The sequence below is a fragment of the Ranitomeya imitator genome, chromosome 1 (genome assembly GCF_032444005.1).
Source record: "Ranitomeya imitator isolate aRanImi1 chromosome 1, aRanImi1.pri, whole genome shotgun sequence".
Lineage (NCBI taxonomy): Eukaryota > Metazoa > Chordata > Amphibia > Anura > Dendrobatidae > Ranitomeya > Ranitomeya imitator.
The window spans coordinates 877,815,481-877,833,599 of record NC_091282.1 but is presented as its reverse complement, the minus strand read 5'-3'; the positions used below and the strand labels follow the sequence as shown (position 1 = coordinate 877,833,599).

General features: G+C 44.8%; 1 long non-coding RNA gene across 1 annotated transcript in view; it reads left to right on the top strand.

Moving 5' to 3' along the window:
• The first annotated feature begins 204 nt into the window (after nt 1-204).
• Nucleotides 205-18,119, top strand: part of LOC138652112 (uncharacterized) — a 182,714-nt gene continuing 164,799 nt past the window's right edge. Inside the window, exon 1 of the long non-coding RNA XR_011315572.1 lies at nt 205-561. This is a non-coding gene — a long non-coding RNA (uncharacterized lncRNA). The remainder of the gene's footprint in view (nt 562-18,119) is intronic.

Genomic DNA, 18,119 nt, shown 5'->3' with positions numbered 1-18,119 from the left:
TGCCTCTTCATGCAGTGACTTGGACAGACATAAAGCCGTGTAATATGCTCCACAAGGCTGCGGCACAAGTCACAAGATCTGCTGCCAAAGTCACAAATCCCTGTAGCCAAAGAGTTTGAGGCAGTGTGTCTTCTGGGCGCCGCAGTGTTGTCCCTCTCTCTACCCCCTCTGCAGGGCCCTTCGCTTTTTTACTATGGTAATAGTGACATTCAGCTGGAAAGGCTAGGAGCAGACATCAAAAGCCTAGACAGTGCTGGTGATTTCTCCTTTCAAGTCCCTGTGTGTCTATCTAAGAGCCTGACAATGCTGGACCAGAGACATTCCTTGGAGATGCACCCTCATAGCATCACCAGCCAAGGCTGGATGGAAGATTTGGAAATGTGGAAACCCAGATGCTAAAAAAAAAAACATTTTCCTGGATAACTCTCTGGATATTAAGCCTTTTATTAGAATTGTACTGCAATATCTGCTGGTCAGATACACTGATTGTATATGGCAAAGTTTTTTGCAGAGCTTCTGGGCTGCACATTGAGAGACAAGGGTGGGTCTCCTACATTTGAGGTGAGTCCCCAAGGAGATGAGGGTGCTCACCATGTGTCCACTGTGTGGCATAGTGGGTGGGATGCTGCATTGCTGGACCTCTCACCTTGCATGTTGTCTGGGGATGCTGCAGATAACTTTCAATTCATTGAAGATGCAGACACCATGGTGTTTTAGGGCAGCAGCCATGCCGGAATGTGTCACGTTATCGGATTCGGAAATGCCTATTATTTGTATTCCTACACATGCTATGTAGTGCAGTGGTGCTGACAGGCTTCACAAACATGTGTAGGACACTGCAGAGGATCACAACAGGGGAGACCTTTGTGAATGATCTGCCTGTTATTATTTTTAATTAAGGATCTACAGTAATGTCTTTTCCTCTGACTGTAAATTTGACGTTGTGCCCATTTTTTGTTTTGTTTTGTTTATACCACCCAAATTCTGTAAAAAAAAACACATTAAGTGAATCATGTCAGCTGGTGAAAGCGGTTGTATTGCAGTATATTATTTCAGCATTGTGCACATGGCTGATAATCTGATGGGCGTTATGTTTTCAGCAGTCAGACTTTCTTGGATTTAAAGTGACAGCTTGTTTTTTTTTTTAAATGTGCAGTTATATATACAGTTTATGACCTAGCTGGATTTTTTTTGCGTTAAGTTGATTCTTTGTCATAAATGTAGCTAAACATTGTAAAAAAAATGTAATGGTCACTTTAGCTTGTATTTTAGTCACTAATAGACATTGGTACTGTTAGTAAGTTTCTTTTGAACAAGAAAAAAACTATAATAGTGATCTTAGCCCCTCCAATGTCATTGTAACTATAGCAATGTCTATTTGTAAAAAAAAATACACAGATTTCTGTGCCTATATAATTCCGTACTGAAATAGAATTATACAACTCCCGTATAATACTGCTATACATTCACCATGTAAAAATGCAATACCATACCCAAAGGTCATATCACCGCTGTGCGCATTATATAATTTTGCACAGTATTAAAAAAATGCAGCCATACCGAGCAGAATTAAAAGTTCTATACAGTGCTAGGACCATCAAGGCATCTATGAAGGAATGGGTACACAATGTGTTTTTCAGGCAACCCACCTGAAAAAGCGTTAACATTAATGCAGCCATATCATGCACAATTAAAAGTTCTATACACTGCTCACAGGACGATCAAGGCATCTATAAAGGAATATGTACACAACGTCTTTTTTAGCTCGTAACTCACATAAAAAAGCGTTAAAAATAAAGAACATATATACAGTAATGTTAAAATGACTTGCTGTGCGTGTGTTCTAGGACTTTTTAAACGTTTTTTTAACTGCTTTAGGCTTTGAAAGTCGTGATTCAGCTAAGTGACCTGTTAATTCTTCATGCGGCTTTCGCTTGGAAGTCACCACTATGCTATATGTTAAATTAAGTCAAATGAAAATCTGTCTCCAAAAAGTTTTAAACAAGAAACTTCAGGAAAATCACAGTTTTCCTTTCTGCTTCAAAAACGATGCTGGTGTACCGGAATGTGAAAGATACTGTGTGCCAGGGCCAAACTAGCCATCTGGCAATTCTGGCAAATGCCAGAAGGACCTGTCTGGTTGTGGGCTGCCTTGTCTGCTACGTTATTAACAGAATCATTGTTCTCAAGACATCCATAATGTTAAGACTTGTGATGGAGCACAAAGTTGCTGACTCCATCACTTACCCCAGCCGGCCACAGGTATCATTAGACATATTGGTCTTGTAGAAAATCTTCCTTTCCTCCATCCAGGGTAATATTAGTAATATATCCCAGCTGGCTCATGGGGACGGGGACAACATGGGCCTTCGTGATTTGAAATGCCAGGGCTGAATTTCAGCCCCAGTCCGTACCTGCTGTGTGCACATACTTTTATAAAAAAAACAAGTATAGCAGTGCCAGCCAATTTTCCTCTACACTGCCAATATTCAGTTTTCCCCTTTAGTAGTACCACCCAGGGTTTCTTGTACAATGTTCCCTTCTCTTTACTACTCATGCTGTTCCCCTCTGTCAATCTAAGCAAAAAGTTAAAAGGTAGTGATGTATGGAAGACAACGTGCCAACCTCTATCATTTAATATTAGTGCTGAAAATAATGCAGTGTGATAGGCAGAAGTGGTCATTGACTTATTACTGCTGTTGACTGCTCTGTCCCCTCGGAATACTTCCCATTGAATAAATGAAATTCTGGCAAATATGAATATGAACAATATAAATGCAAATATTTAAATAAAAAAAAACTTAAAGCACACATTATTTTTTTTACGAAAATGTAATAATTTTATTTGCTTGACCAGCTTTGTTTCAATTCAATTTAGTGGAACATACAGTGGGGAAATAAGTATTTAGTCAGCCACCAATTGTGCAAGTTCTCCCCCTTTAAAAAGATGAGGGAGGCCTGTAATTGACACCATAGGTAGACCTCCAAAGGTTTTCTATGAGGTAGAGATTTAGAGACTGGCTAGACGACTCCAGGACCTTCATATGCTTCTTACAAAGCCACTTCTTCATTGCCCTGGCATTTTGCTTGGGATCATTATCACGCTGAAAGACCCATCCACGTTTCATCTTCAATGCCCTTGCTGATGGAAAGAGGTTTACTCTCAAAGTCTCATGATACGTGTCCGCATTCATTCTTTCATGTACACGGATTAGTCATCCTGGTCCCTTTGAAGAAAAAAGGCCCCAAACCATGATGTTGCCACCCCCATGCTTCACAGTAGGTATGGTGTTTTTTGGATGCAACTCAGCATTATGTCTTCTCCAAACAGTATGAGTTTTGTTTCTACCAAACAGTTCTACTTTTGTTTCATCAGACCATATGACATTTTCCCAATGCTCTTCTGGATAATTCAAATGCTCTCTAGAAAACTTCAGATGGGCCCAGACATGTACTGGCTTAAGCAGGGGGACACGTCTGGCACTGCAGGATCTGAGTCCCTGGCGGCGTAATGTGTTACTGATGGTAACCTTTGTTACGGTGGTCCCAGCTCTATGCAGGTCATTCACTAGGTTCCCCTGTGTGGTTCTGGGATTTTTGCTCATGGTTCTTGTGATCATTTTGACCCCACAGGGTGTGATCTTGCATGAAGCCCCAGATTGAGGGAGATTATCAGTGGTCTTGTATGACTTCCATTTTCTTATTATTGCTCCCACAGTTGATTTAATCACACCAAGCTGCTTGCCTATTGCCGATTCAGTCTTCCCAGTCTGGGGCAGGGCTACAAATTTGCTTCTGGTGTCCTTCAACAGCTCTTCGGTCTTCACCATAGTGGAGTTTGGAGTGTGACTGTTTGAGGTTGTGGACAGGTGTCTTTTATACTGATAACAAGTTCAAAGGTACCATTATTACAGGTAATGAGTGGAGGGCAGAGGAGCCTCTTAAAGAAAAAAGCCAAATACTTATTTTCCACCATAATTTGCAAAATAAATCTTGCCAAATCAGACAAGGTGATTTTCTGGATTTGTTTTCTCATTTTGACTCTCATAGTTGTGGTCTACCTATGCTGTCAACTCCAAGCCTCTCTCATCTTTTTAAGTGGGAGAACTTTCCCAATTGGTGGTTGACTAAACACTTTTTCCCCCATCATCATCATCCATTGTCTTCCACCCTTTTCTCCAGCCCCTTACCACTTGAAGCACCAAAAATGATTTAGTCTGTCTCTAAAGCCTCTGACCTTAAAACCAAAAGATAGGCCCACAAAAAGCATATTCACCTTTGCCACAGACCAACCCGGCTCCTATCAATGGCCCACCAGCAACAATAGTCTACTCTCATCCTCCATTTCCTCCTCTAACGATGCCCTCCAAACTTCCCAAATGCTCCACGCCTGACAACACTGGTCCCATAAAGAAAAAGAACCCAGCACTCAACTGATGCTTTAGTGCAATTTTAATCGTAGTAGTACCCAATAAACGTTTCGGTCCTTGAATGGACCTTCATCAGTAACGTACTGTAGAATAATAGAATAGACCGTATGGTCATAGGGTACAAAAAAGCAGCGTCTTATGTGTGAGTCAGATAGGAGCGGTACTGAGGAGACCGAGCTGGATAGTGGTGCTGTCAGACGCGGTGTCCACCGCTAGTCTCTCGAAACGTTTATTGGGTACTACTACGATTAAAATTGCACTAAAGCATCAGTTGAGTGCTGGGTTCTTTTTCTTTATAGTCTATGAAGGTGTGGGAACCTAACCTAGCACCATTCTTCTCCAGTAGTGCACACGGTTTTTGTATCTAATACTGGTCCCATGACCTATTCGACAGTGACCTAGAAAACATCCCTTAAGGACCACAGGGCAGGTTCCACAATTCTGCTGGACATTCCAGGCCCAAAGAATCCTCTCTAGGTGCCAACTCCCGAAGCTGATCCCACTGTGAATGAGAAAGAGCATCAGCAATGGGATTAAGCACAACCAACCTAACCTCAGACACAATCCATAAATTAAATTTTAAGCCCCCCAAAAAACAATTGTTGCAATTAGTGATGAGCGAGTATGCTCATGACTTGAGTTTCTCCGAGCATGCTTGGGTTGTCAACGAGTTTTTCGGTGTGCTTGGAGATTTAGTTTGTGCCAACGTAGCTCCATGATTTGCGGCTGCTGGACAGCTTGAATACATGTGGGGATTGCCTAACAAACAGGCAATCTGCGGTTGTACTCTCCTAGAAAGAGCGCCAACACCTTCAAGAGTTCCCGCAATTCTTTTTTTAGTCTTATAAAATGTACAGGGGATTTCACCCTTACTATCGCCAAAGATAACCATCGACAAAAAGCACACCCCATCGGCATGATCCTGCAAGAAAAATTCAGCTAGCCCAACAAAGAATGTGGATCACATAACGTTACTTTTCGTGAACTCGCCGCTCTTCTAATCTCCTCCCGCAAAGCAATCATCTTGTCCTCAGGTAATCTACACTCCATCGCCATATCGATCTCTATTCCCAAAAAACTCAATGAAGTTGCCGGCCCCACTGTCTCCTCTGCCAATGGAACCCCAAATCTGTTTGGCACACTCTCCATCGTATGCAATAATACCAAACAATCAGAGGCCTGAGCCAAACCGATAAACAAGAAATCGTCTAGGTAATGAATACAAGAATTCAAACCCGACACATCAACTAATTCCAAAAAAGTACTAAACTTTTCTAAATAAGCGCACAAAAGCGAACAACCTATGGGAAGACAGCGATCAACAAAAAACCCTCCATCCCCAAAGCAGCATGCACCGCACCCAATCCATAGCTGCATCAAACGATGTGTTCAGCAATGAGCACAATTGAGGATCGATCCTGTCATTCATCAACTATACTTTAGGAAAATATAAATGATGAATAAGCCTGAATTTATTGGACTCTTTCTTCGGAACCACTCCAAGTGGTGATACCCTCAAATTACCGAGGGGAGCCACTGCAAACGGGCCCGCCATCCTACCCAAAGCAACTTCTTTCTGTAACTTATCAGAAACCACCTCCGGAAACTGCAACACTGACTTTAAATTTTTCTTGGATAACCAAACTTCCTGTTTAACAAACGGGATTTTATAACATCCCTAAAACCATCTCTTAACAATACCCCAGCTGCTGCACTAGGATACCTATTTAGAGGTCCCCCTATCGTGTCCAGCTGAATCGGCGTGTCCCCTTTTTTAAATGGTATCGCCCCCTTTCTGTCTGCCCCCTTTGAAACATTTTGCTGCTCCGTGTGTGCCCCCACACACTGAACACTCATGTTTAAACTTACATTTGCTCCTGAATTTGCACTTCCCTTCATTAAATGAAAAACACAGTCCTCTCTGTATTACCACCAAGTATCCTGACTGTCCCTCTTGAAAATGCTGACTACTTTGACCCACCCTAGATGGAACCATCACCCTCTTCCACAAAGCTATATCCTTACCATCCCACCGAATACTAGGCCGAACAGCCTTCCTTTGATGGAACTGCTCATCGTAAGTTAACCAGCCCTGACCACCGTATACCCGATAAGCCTCGCCTATGGCATCCATATAGCAAAAAAAGGCCTTTTCCCCAATCACACTAGCCAAAATGGTGAACACTTGTAACCAATTGAAGAAAATTCTAGATATTAGACAATAACTCCTTTTTTCTTCATCCTCTCTCCTAGAATCCTCTCTCCTTACCATATCTAAATTAAAATGCTCTAACGGCAATAAAGAAAATATTTCAATATATTCACCTTTCCATATCTTCTCTCTCACTTCCTGCTTCAAATGAGCCCCCAATAGTCCCTCAAAACACATATACACCTCACCCTTTGCTGCATCATCCAAGCATATCGCGTCATCCTTCTCTTTGTCCCCACTTGTCCCTGCACCTTGTCCTGCACTTGCCGATTAGTCCGCTGGCGTGGTAACCCCGGAAGTTCTGCCACTGCCCACTGAAGAGGCTGAAACACTTGCCCCTATACCTGAATTATCATAACCACCAAAAATTCTCAGTGAGCCCACAGACCCCAAGACCGCCCTAGAATTCCCTAACCACGCGGCTGACGATGACACCCCTCCTAGTAGCCCCCCAGTCCCCCATTACATAGCTAAATCTCTGAGGCCATGTAAGATTAACAACATACCCACGATAATTCCCCGGAAAATGCATCCTGACTATTAAGCGCAGGGGAAGCTAAGCAAGAGTTAAAAGGAAAGAAATGATCACTCATGTTATGATCCGGTGACCTTGGAGCCGCATGGAACTTTCTCTGGAGTTGGTGTAAACTAGAAGTAGCCGTGGGGTGTGCCTAACAAATCCTAGACACCTCGACACAGCCAGAGGACTAAATACCCCTATAGATGGAAATAGGAATTCTACCTTGCCTCAGAGCAGAACCCCAAAGGATAGGCAGCCCCCCACAAATATTGACTGTGAGTAGTAGAGGAAAAGACACATGCAGGCAGGAAACAGGATTTAGCAAAAGAGGCCACTCTAGCTAAAATAGGAAAGGATAGGACAGAATACTAAGCGGTCAGTATTAAAATCCTTCCAAAAATATCCACAGCAGAAAATACAAAAAACTCCACCATATAACTAAAGATGTGGAGCGTATATCTGCAACTCCAGAGAATCCAACAAGACTGAGAAAACACTGACACAGTCTAAGCTGGACAAGAGAAAACAAATGAATAGCACAGAATTATTAAGCACACAGCATGTGTGCCACAGATACAAAAACCAGACACTTATCTTTGCTGAATTGGCAGCAAGGCAGGAGGAACCAGACAAAGATCCAAAACCTCCAAGAACCATGGACAACTGGCAAGGACTAATGAATCCTGCACACCTAAATACCCCAGTCAGAACTGCAATCAGCAGAAACACCTGACCAGGACTGCAACTCAGGGACAACTGCATTACCACCTACAACCACTGGAGGGAACCCAAAAGCAGAATTCACAACAGTACCCCCCCTTGAGGAGGGGTCACAGAACCCTCACCAGGGCCCCCAGGACGATCAGGACGAGCCAGATGAAAGGCACGGACAAATCAGCAGCATGGACATCAGAGGCAAAAACCCAAGAATTATCCTCCTGGCCATAACCCTTCCATTTGACAAGGTACTGAAGCCTCCGCCTCGAAAAACGAGAATCCAAAATCTTCTCAACCACATACTCCAACTCCCCATCAACCAACACAGGGGCCGGAGGATCAACAGAGGGAACAATGGGCACCACATATTTCCGCAATAAAGATCTATGGAAGACATTATGGATAGCAAAAGAAGCCGGAAGCGCCAATAGAAAAGACACCGGATTAATAATCTCAGAAATCCTATAAGGACCAATAAACCGAGGTTTAAACTTAGGGGAAGAAACCTTCATAGGAACATGACGGGAAGACAACCAGACCAGATCCCCAACCCAAAGCCGGGAACCAACACACCGACGATGGTTAGAAAAACATTGAGCCTCCTCCTGAGACAACACCAAATTGTCCACCACATGAGCCCAAATCTGCTGCAACCTGTCAACCACAGAATCCACACCAGGACAGTCAGAAGGCTCAACCTGCCCAGAAGAAAAACGAAGATGAAAACCAAAATTACAAAAGAAAGGCGAAACCAAAGTAGCCGAACTAGCCCGATTATTAAGGGCAAACTCGGCCAATGGCAAGAAGGCCACCCAATCATCCTGATCAGCAGACACAAAGCATCTCAAATAAGTCTCCAAAGTCTGATTAGTTCGCTCGGTCTGGCCATTTGTCTGAGGATGAAATGCAGACGAAAAAGACAAATCAATGCCCAGCCTAGCACAAAAGGCCCGCCAAAACCTAAAAACAAACTGGGAACCTCTGTCGGACACAATATTCTCCGGAATACCATGCAGACGAACCACATGCTGAAAAAACAACGGAACCAACTCTGAAGAGGAAGGCAATTTAGGCAAAGGCACCAAATGAACCATCTTAGAGAACCGGTCACAAACAACCCAGATAACAGACATCTTCTGGGAAACCGGAAGATCAGAAATAAAATCCATAGAAATTTGCGTCCAGGGCCTCTCAGGGACTGGCAATGGCAAAAGCAACCCACTAGCACGGGAACAACAAGGCTTGGCCCGCGCACAAGTCCCACAGGACTGCACAAAAGAACGCACATCACGTGACAAAAAAGGCCACCAAAAGGACCTACCAACCAAATCTCTGGTACCAAAAATACCAGGATGACCAGCCAACACAGAACAGTGAACCTCAGAAATCACTCTACTAGTCCATCTGTCAGGAACAAACAGTTTCCCCACTGGACAGCGGTCAGGTCTGTCAGCCTGAAATTCCTGAAGAACCCGTCGTAAATCAGGGGAAATGGCAGAAAGGACCACCCCTTCTTTCAGAATACCGACCGGTTCAAGGACCTCAGGAGAATCAGGCAAAAAATTCCTAGAGAGGGCATCAGCCTTAATATTCTTAGAACCCGGAAGATACGAAACTACGAAATCAAAACGGGAAAAAAACAAGGACCATCGAGCCTGTCTGGGATTCAGCCGTTTGGCAGACTCGAGGTAAATCAGATTCTTATGATCGGTCAAGACCACAATACGGTGCTTAGCTCCCTCAAGCCAATGTCGCCACTCCTCAAACGCCCACTTCATAGCCAACAACTCCCGATTGCCGACATCATAATCGCGTTCAGCAGGCGAAAACGTACGGGAAAAGAAGGCACACGGTTTCATCAAGGAACCAACAGGATCCCTCTGAGACAAAATGGCCCCTGCCCCAATCTCAGAAGCGTCAATCTCAACCTGAAATGGAAGAGAAACATCCGGTTGGCACAACACCAGAGCAGAAGTAAATCGGCGTTTAAGCTCCTGAAAGGCAGCGACAGCCGCAGAGGACCAATTCGCCACATCAGCGCCTTTCTTCGTCAAACCGGTCAAGGGTTTAACCACGCTAGAGAAGTTAGCAATGAAACGGCGATAAAAATTTGCAAAACCCAAAAATTTCTGAAGGCTCTTCACGGATGTGGGTTGAATCCAATCATGAATGGCCTGCACCTTAACCGGATCCATCTCCATAGATGAGGGAGAAAAAATGAAGCCCAAAAATGAAACCTTCTGCACCCCAAAGAGACACTTAGACCCCTTCACAAACAAAACATTGTCACGAAGGATTTGAAATACCATCCTGACCTGTTGCACATGAGACTCCCAATCATCGGAAAAAATCAAAATATCGTCCAAATATACAATCAAGAATTTATCAAGATAAGTCCGGAAGATATCATGCATGAAGGACTGAAAAACAGATGGAGCATTAGAGAGCCCGAATGGCATCACAAGATATTCAAAATGACCTTCGGGCGTATTAAACGCAGTTTTCCATTCATCACCCTGCTTAATACGAACAAGATTATATGCCCCCCGAAGGTCAATCTTAGTAAACCAACTAGCCCCCTTAATCCTAGCAAACAAATCAGAAAGCAAAGGTAAAGGGTATTGAAACTTGACCGTGATCTTACTCAAGAGGCGATAATCAATACAGGGTCTCAAGGAGCCATCCTTCTTAGCAACAAAAAAAATCCCACTCCCAACGGTGAAGAAGATGGCCGAATATGCCCTTTCGCCAAAGACTCCTTAATATAATTCCGCATGGCGGTATGTTCAGGCACAGACAGGTTGAAAAGTCGGCCCTTAGGAAACTTACAGCCTGGAATCAAGTCAATAGCACAATCACAGTCCCTGTGCGGTGTAAGGGAACTGGACTTGGGCTCATCGAATACATCCTGAAAATCAGACAAAAACTTAGGAATTTCAGAAGAGGAAGAAGAGGAGATTGACATCAAAGGAACATCATTATGAACCCCCTGACAACCCCAACTAGTCACAGACATAGACTTCCAGTCCAACACAGGATTATGTACCTGCAACCACGGAAAACCCAGCACAATAACATCATGCAAATTATGCAACACCAGAAATTGACAATCTTCCTGATGGGCTGGCGCCATGCGCTTGGTCACCTGTGTCCAAAACTGGGGCTTATTTTTTGCCAAGGGTGTAGCATCAATGCCCCTTAAAGGAATAGGGTTCTGCAAAGGCTGCAAGGGAAAACCACAACGCCTGGCAAACTCAAAGTCCATTAAGTTCAAGGCGGCGCCTGAATCCACAAACGCCATGACAGAAAATGATGACAATGAGCAGATCAAGGACACAGATAACAGAAATTTAGGTTGTACAGTACTGATGGTAAATGAACTGGCGATCCTCTTTGTCCGCTTAGGGCAGACAGAAATGACATGAGAAGCATCGCCACAATAATAACACAACCTATTCTGACGTCTGAAACCTTGTCGTTCCGTTCTAGACATAAATCCTATCACACTGCATTGGCTCAGGAATTTGCTCTGAGGACAACGCCACAGCGCGCACAGTTCTGCGCTCCCGCAAGCGCCGATCAATCTGAATGGCCAGAGACATAGAATCACTCAGACCGAAAGGCGTGGGAAACCCCACCATAACATCTTTAACGGATTCAGAATGACCCTTCCTGAAAATTGCCGCCAAAGCATCATCATTCCATTTAGTCAACACAGACCATTTTCTAAATTTCTGACAATACAATTCTGCCGCCTCTTGACCCTGAGACAGGGCCAACAAGGTCTTCTCCGCTTGATCCACAGAATTAGGTTCATCATATAATAAACCTAAAGCCTGAAAAAAGGAGTCTACATTAAGCAAAGCCGGATTCCCAGATTCGGGAATTTTTCATTATTGGCCAGTTGTACTGTTATGATCCGGTGACCTTGGAGCCGCATGGAACTTTCTCTGGAGTTGGTGTAAACTATACTGACCGCAAATCCTGAACTTAACACTGCAACTAGAGGTAGCCGTGGGGTGTGCTGTTATGATCCGGTGACCTTGGAGCTGCATGAGAACTTTCACTGGAGAAGGTGGCCACTATACTGACCGCAATCCTGAACTTAACACCGCAAGTAGAAGTAGCCGTGGAGTGTACCTAACACACCTAGACACCTCGTCACAGCCGGAGGACTAAATACCCCTAAAGATGGAAATTGGAATACTATCTTGCCTCAGAGAAAATCCCCAAAGGATAGACAGCCCCCCACAAATATTGGCGGTGAGTCGGAGAGGAAAAAACATACACAGGCAGAAAAACAGGATTTAGCACAGGAGGCCACTCTAGCTAGATAGGACAGGATAGGACAGAGTTCTGTGCGATCAGTATTAAAAACCCTTCAAAACATCCACAGCAGAATATACAAAAAACTTCCTACATCTAACTAAAAGATGTAGGAGCGTAAATCTGCAACTCCAGTGAATCCTACAATCAGAGCAGGAATAAAACTGAAACAAGCACACAGCAGTGTGCCACAGATACAAAAACCAAACACTTATCTTTGCTGAATATGGCAGCAAGCAGGAGAAGCCAGAAAGTGATCCAACACTTCACAAGGAACATTGACAACTGGCAAGGGCTAAAGGATCCTGCACACCTAAATAACCCAGTCAGAATTGTAATCATCCGATACACCTGGCCAGGACTGCGAGTCAGAGACAACTGCATTCCCACCTACAACCACTGGAGGGAACCCAAGAGCAGAATTCACAACAGTGTGCCTAACAAATCCTAGACACCTCGACACAGCCGGAGGACTAAATACCCCTATAGATGGAAATAGGAATTCTACCTTGCCTCAGAGCAGAACCCCAAAGGATAGGTAGCCCCCCAGAAATATTGACTGTGATTAGTAGAGGAAAAGACACACGCAGGCAGGAAACAGGATTTAGCAAAAGAGGCCACTCTAGCTAAAATAGGAAAGGATAGGACAGAATACTAAGCGGTCAGTATTAAAATCCTTCCAAAAATATCCACAGCAGAAAATACAAAAAACTCCATCTAACTAAAGATGTGGAGCGTATATCTGCAACTCCAGAGAATCCAACAAGACTGAGAAAACACTGACACAGTCTAAGCTGGACAAGAGAAAACAAATGAATAGCACAGAATTATTAAGCACACAACATGTGTGCCACAGAAACAGAAACAGAAACCTCCCAGAACCATGGACAACTGGCAAGGACTAATGAATCCTGCACACCTAAATACCCCAGTCAGAACTGCAATCAGCAGAAACACCTGACCAGGACTGCAACAAAGGGACAACTGCATTACCACCTACAACCACTGGAGGGAACCCAAAAGCAGAATTCACAACACTCACCTAGCTGCCTGGGTGCTGTGAACCCAGCAGCTGAAGATTCGGAATCCTGTCGAAGCTGTCCTGGTCCTATCCTGAGCCGATCCGCCATTGATTCTGCTGCTCCTGGATCTCTCTGTCCCACAGGGCCCTAGCTCCCCTCAGAAGCTGTGCTAAACTCCTGTGCAAGGACCCTCAGGGCTACTGTTGCGCTGGGTATGGGGTTAGCATCCTGCAGCCTGTAAGGAGATGCGCATCCAGTGTCCTGTGATGTGACCCCTAAACTGCTGACCGAGGCAGCTGACTTCTGCCCGCATCCTCCTGGTGGTACGTGTACTGCCCCCTCACCTGGGCCTGAGCTGCACTGCTGTTATGAAAGGCAATTCAGAAACACAATGTACATTGCGATCAGAGCACATACAGTGATCTGACAATAACCCAAAATAATAGAACGAGCTCTGAGACGTGGAAACTCTGTAGACCGCAATTCCTGATCCTCTCCAAACACAACTAGAGGCAGCTGTGGATTGCGCCTAACGCTCCCTATGCAACTCGGCACAGCCTGAGAAACTAACTAGCCTGAAGATAGAAAAATAAGCCTACCTTGCCTCAGAGAAATACCCCCAAAGGAAAAGGCAGCCCCCCACATATAATGACTGTGAGTAAGATGAAAAGACAAACGTAGGGATGAAATAGATTCAGCAAAGTGAGGCCCGATATTCTAGACAGAACGAGGATAGGAAAGATAACTTTGCGGTCTACACAAAACCCTAAAGAAAACAACGCAAAGGGGGCAAAAAGACCCTCCATACCGAACTAACGGCACGGAGGTACACCCTTTGCGTCCCAGAGCTTCCAGCAAAACAAATAGACAAGCTGGACAGAAAAAATAGCAACAAATAGCAAAGAAGCACTTAGCTATGCAGAGCAGCAGGCCACAGGAATGATCCAGAGAAACACAAGTCCAACACTGGAACATTGACAGGAAGCATGGATCAAAGCATCAGGTGGAGTTAAGTAGAGAAGCAGCTAACGACCTCACCAGATCACCTGAGGGAGGAAACTCAGAAGCTGCAGTACCACTTTCCTCCACAAACGGAAGCTCCCAGAGAGAATCAGCCGAAGTACCACTTGTGACCAGAGGAGTGAACTCTGCCACAGAATTCACAACACACTGCCCAACATTATCCTGTGCAGCTTCCGGCAAGGCGCTGCTTCCGGCAACACACTGCTTCAGACAACAGCTGCTGACAGGGTCGGCCGGCTGCCGCCAGCAATGCTCCCATTGCTGAAGGGCCACCAGGTAAGGCCCCAACCTCCTCGAATCCTGGGATCTCCACTGCTGAGCAGTTCCTACTGCAGTGCAGGTGCCCGCCGCTCCTGATCCCGGCATCCCCTGTCATGCTGTTGTGACGCCCAGGAGACTGGGATACCCAGCACCGGACCAATGGAGTCTGTCTCTTGAGGGGGATGTCACGGGTGGCTTGACCCGGTGCTGTGGCCTCAGGCAATGCACAGTGTAAAGGGTATCGTGAGGGGACAGGCACTTACTTGATCAGCAGCAGGTTCTCCCAGCGGTGACGATCCCGATCCTGGATAGATGGCTATTGTCCAAATGAAAGACTGAGGCACTGAAACGTTTAACCAGTTTACTTTAACATAAAAGGATTTACAACCAGTCCTGTCACCGGAGTCTGTATGGGAACTCTGAGTTACTTTGACCCTGCCGGGGTCTTCGCCTCTTATTGTGCGCAATTTCTGTGTGGCCCTGCTGCTGTATGTGAACTGGCTGCCGGCCCAATCTGTCCCCTCCGGGTCCTGGTTCGACGGGCAACCCGAGTCCTTTTATCGGTTTACCCCCTCTGGGAGTACCGCTGAACTCTGTGTCTGTTGCTGCGTCCGGCCCTAGTGAAGCTGATATCACCTCACGTTTTTCCGGTTGCTGTATTATATATAATGAATACAGCCACGGATCCGGTATCCGTCTTTGCGTCTGTTCTGGGTAGTGATTAATGCTACCCGGTTCTCACAATGTCCTTTTTCTCTATCCCTCTTCTCCTCAGACCGGTGATTTAGGCCTGGTAACAGTCACAAGGCTGTTAGATATTCAACTGTATGACCTCCCACTTTCAGCTCCTTGGCCCAACTGCCATTTCTTCTCTCAGACCAGAATGGATCAAGGGGAGTCTCTGGAGCTCCCCCTTCTGGCCGGAGGTGGTAGTGCAGTCTTGCTATTTTAGTATTTGTATTCAGTGTCAGTAACTATTTTTGTGGCAAATACCCCTAGGGGTGCCACATTCCCCCTTAGTTAAGAACAGTACTCCGGGACTGTGGGACAATAACATTTTGAAATAACAATTAATATGTACAGAGTCTTAAAAATGAAAAGTTACAAAAACCACTCAAGGAAACAAAAATAGAGTTCTGTAAAAAGTCACTTCAAATAGCGTCCATTAATACAGTTCTATCCTTGAAGGTATTAGGAAAGGCACTGTACTTAGTGTCCAGGAATTCAGTTCCATTTTTCCAACGGAGTTATCAATATAAAGTCTAAAGAAAGTTCAAAAAGAGCAAAAAGCAAAGTTCAAAAAGCAGTCTTTCCGGAGCTTTGATTTAGTGCCTCCGGGCTGATAAAAAGTTCAAGAATATGCAAGAAGTTCATACAGACAAGTCTCTGTAGGCACTGGGCTTAAACGTTGCAGACTGATAACAATGACTATACTACATTTTCTGTTTAACTATATACGGCATAACATATATACAATTCACATTATGAGCTTTATAGTTGGTAATCTGCATACCTGGCCGGTAATTGACCCTGGGTACTACGCTGTGATCTATGTAATAGTGGTGTCTCTTCATGTGGTGTACTACTGTCTACTGCGGATGTAGTATCTGCCCGCTCTGCTAAAGATAATTCCACGACTATGGAGTTGGCAAGTCCACCGTGAATGGGATTACTCTGACCAGGAATCTGTTCTTCCTGGCCTGGAACCTCCTGTAGTACGGGGTCAGCCTCTTCCTGTCTTGGGACTTCTGGTATTGGGTTCGGTGTTGGGTAAAAGGCCACCATGGGAACCACTACTGCACCATGGTATGTTAGTAGGGTTTTGGGAAAGTCTCCTATACAGGTGTGATACACTTCCTCTTCTTTTTCCTTTACTGGTTGAACCTGTATGGGTTGAATAACTTCTGGTTCTGGCTGGACAACGTCTGGCTCTTTCAATGCTTCCGGACATAATTTAAGATTGTCTCTTGACACTAGTACAGATGTTAAGCCTCCGTTTTTGCTAATGAGACACATTTTAGGATTATCCGCTCTTGTTGGTAAAACTGTGTAGGGTACGGCTTCCCACTGATTGTCCAGTTTATTGGTTCGACGATTTCTCTTGAGCACTTGGTCACCCGGTCTTAATGGGGTCGCTAGAGCATTCTGGTTGAAAGTTCGCTCTTGTCTTTCTCTAATTTGCTGAAGGCTTCTTTCCACACTCTCTTGCACTTGGCGATACTGCTTTTGCCGTATGATATCCCAATTGGAGTCTTGAACTTCTGCGTCTGGTTTCAGAATTCCCATTTCTAGATCGATTGGTAATTGGCCGGGTCTTGCACGCATAAGGTAAGCTGGGGTGCAGTTGGTGGAGCTCACCGGGACATGATTATACAGATCCACCAAGTCAGGCAATTTCTCTGGCCATTGATTCCTTTCTGTCTCAGGTAAAGTCTTTAGTAGGTCTATTACAATATGGTTCATCTTCTCGCATAAGCCGTTTGTTTGTGGATGATAGGCCGTCGTCCGGATCTTTTTGCAACCATACATATTACAGAATTCTCTGAAGATCTCTGATTCAAAGGCTGTACCTTGGTCAGTGAGAACCTGTTCCGGATATCCATGGGGTCTACAAAAGTACGTTTGGAACGCTTTGGCTGCTGTTTTTGCTGTCAGATCTTTTACGGGTACTACTACCAAGAAGCGTGAATAATGGTCCACGATGGTCAAGGCATAGACATAGCCGGACCGGCTTGGTATTAACTTCACGTGGTCTATGGCTACAAGTTCAAGTGGTTGTTTGGTGATTATGGGCTGCAGTGGTGCTCTTTGGTTCTTTTGATCGTTTCTTCTGAGGTTGCACGGGCCACAATTTCTGCACCACTGTTCGATTGATTTTCTCATCCCGACCCAATAAAATCTTTCTCTTAGAAGTGCTTCTAACTTTTTCCAACCGAAGTGACCAGCACCATTATGGTAAGCTTCGAGGACCATCTTGACATCTTGTTTAGGCACGATAATCTGCCAAACCAATTCATGTGTTTTCGGATTGGTGTACCTTCTACAGAGCTTCTCTTGATACAGGAACATTTTGCCTCTCTCTTTCCAGAGTTGATGCGTCTCTTCTGGGGCATCCTCATCGGGATATGCACTTTGGTCAGTTAACAGTTCCTTCACCAACTTCACAGCCGGATTGCTGTCTTGGGTGTCAGCCCATCTATGGTGTGCTAACGGATTAAAATTCACCTCTTGTTGTTTCTGATAGGTACTTGACTGATGATGTTTTGCCTTGGGATGATGGAAGGCTGGTAGTTCAATTTCTTCAAGCTCCCCCATTTCTTCTTCTACATCTCTCAAGTGTGGCATCCGGGATAGGGCATCAGCATTTCCATTCTTGCGACCTGCTCGATACTTGATCTTGAAGTTGTAATTAGATAACCGGGCTATCCATCGCTGTTCTAACGCACCTAATTTGGCTGTGTCCAGGTGGGTCAACGGATTGTTGTCAGTATAGACAATAAATTCTGCAGCGGCCAGATAGTGTTTGAAACGTTCAGTCACAGCCCAAACAACTGCCAGTAGTTCCAATTTGAAGGAGCTATAATTTTCTGGATTTCTTTCAGTAGGCC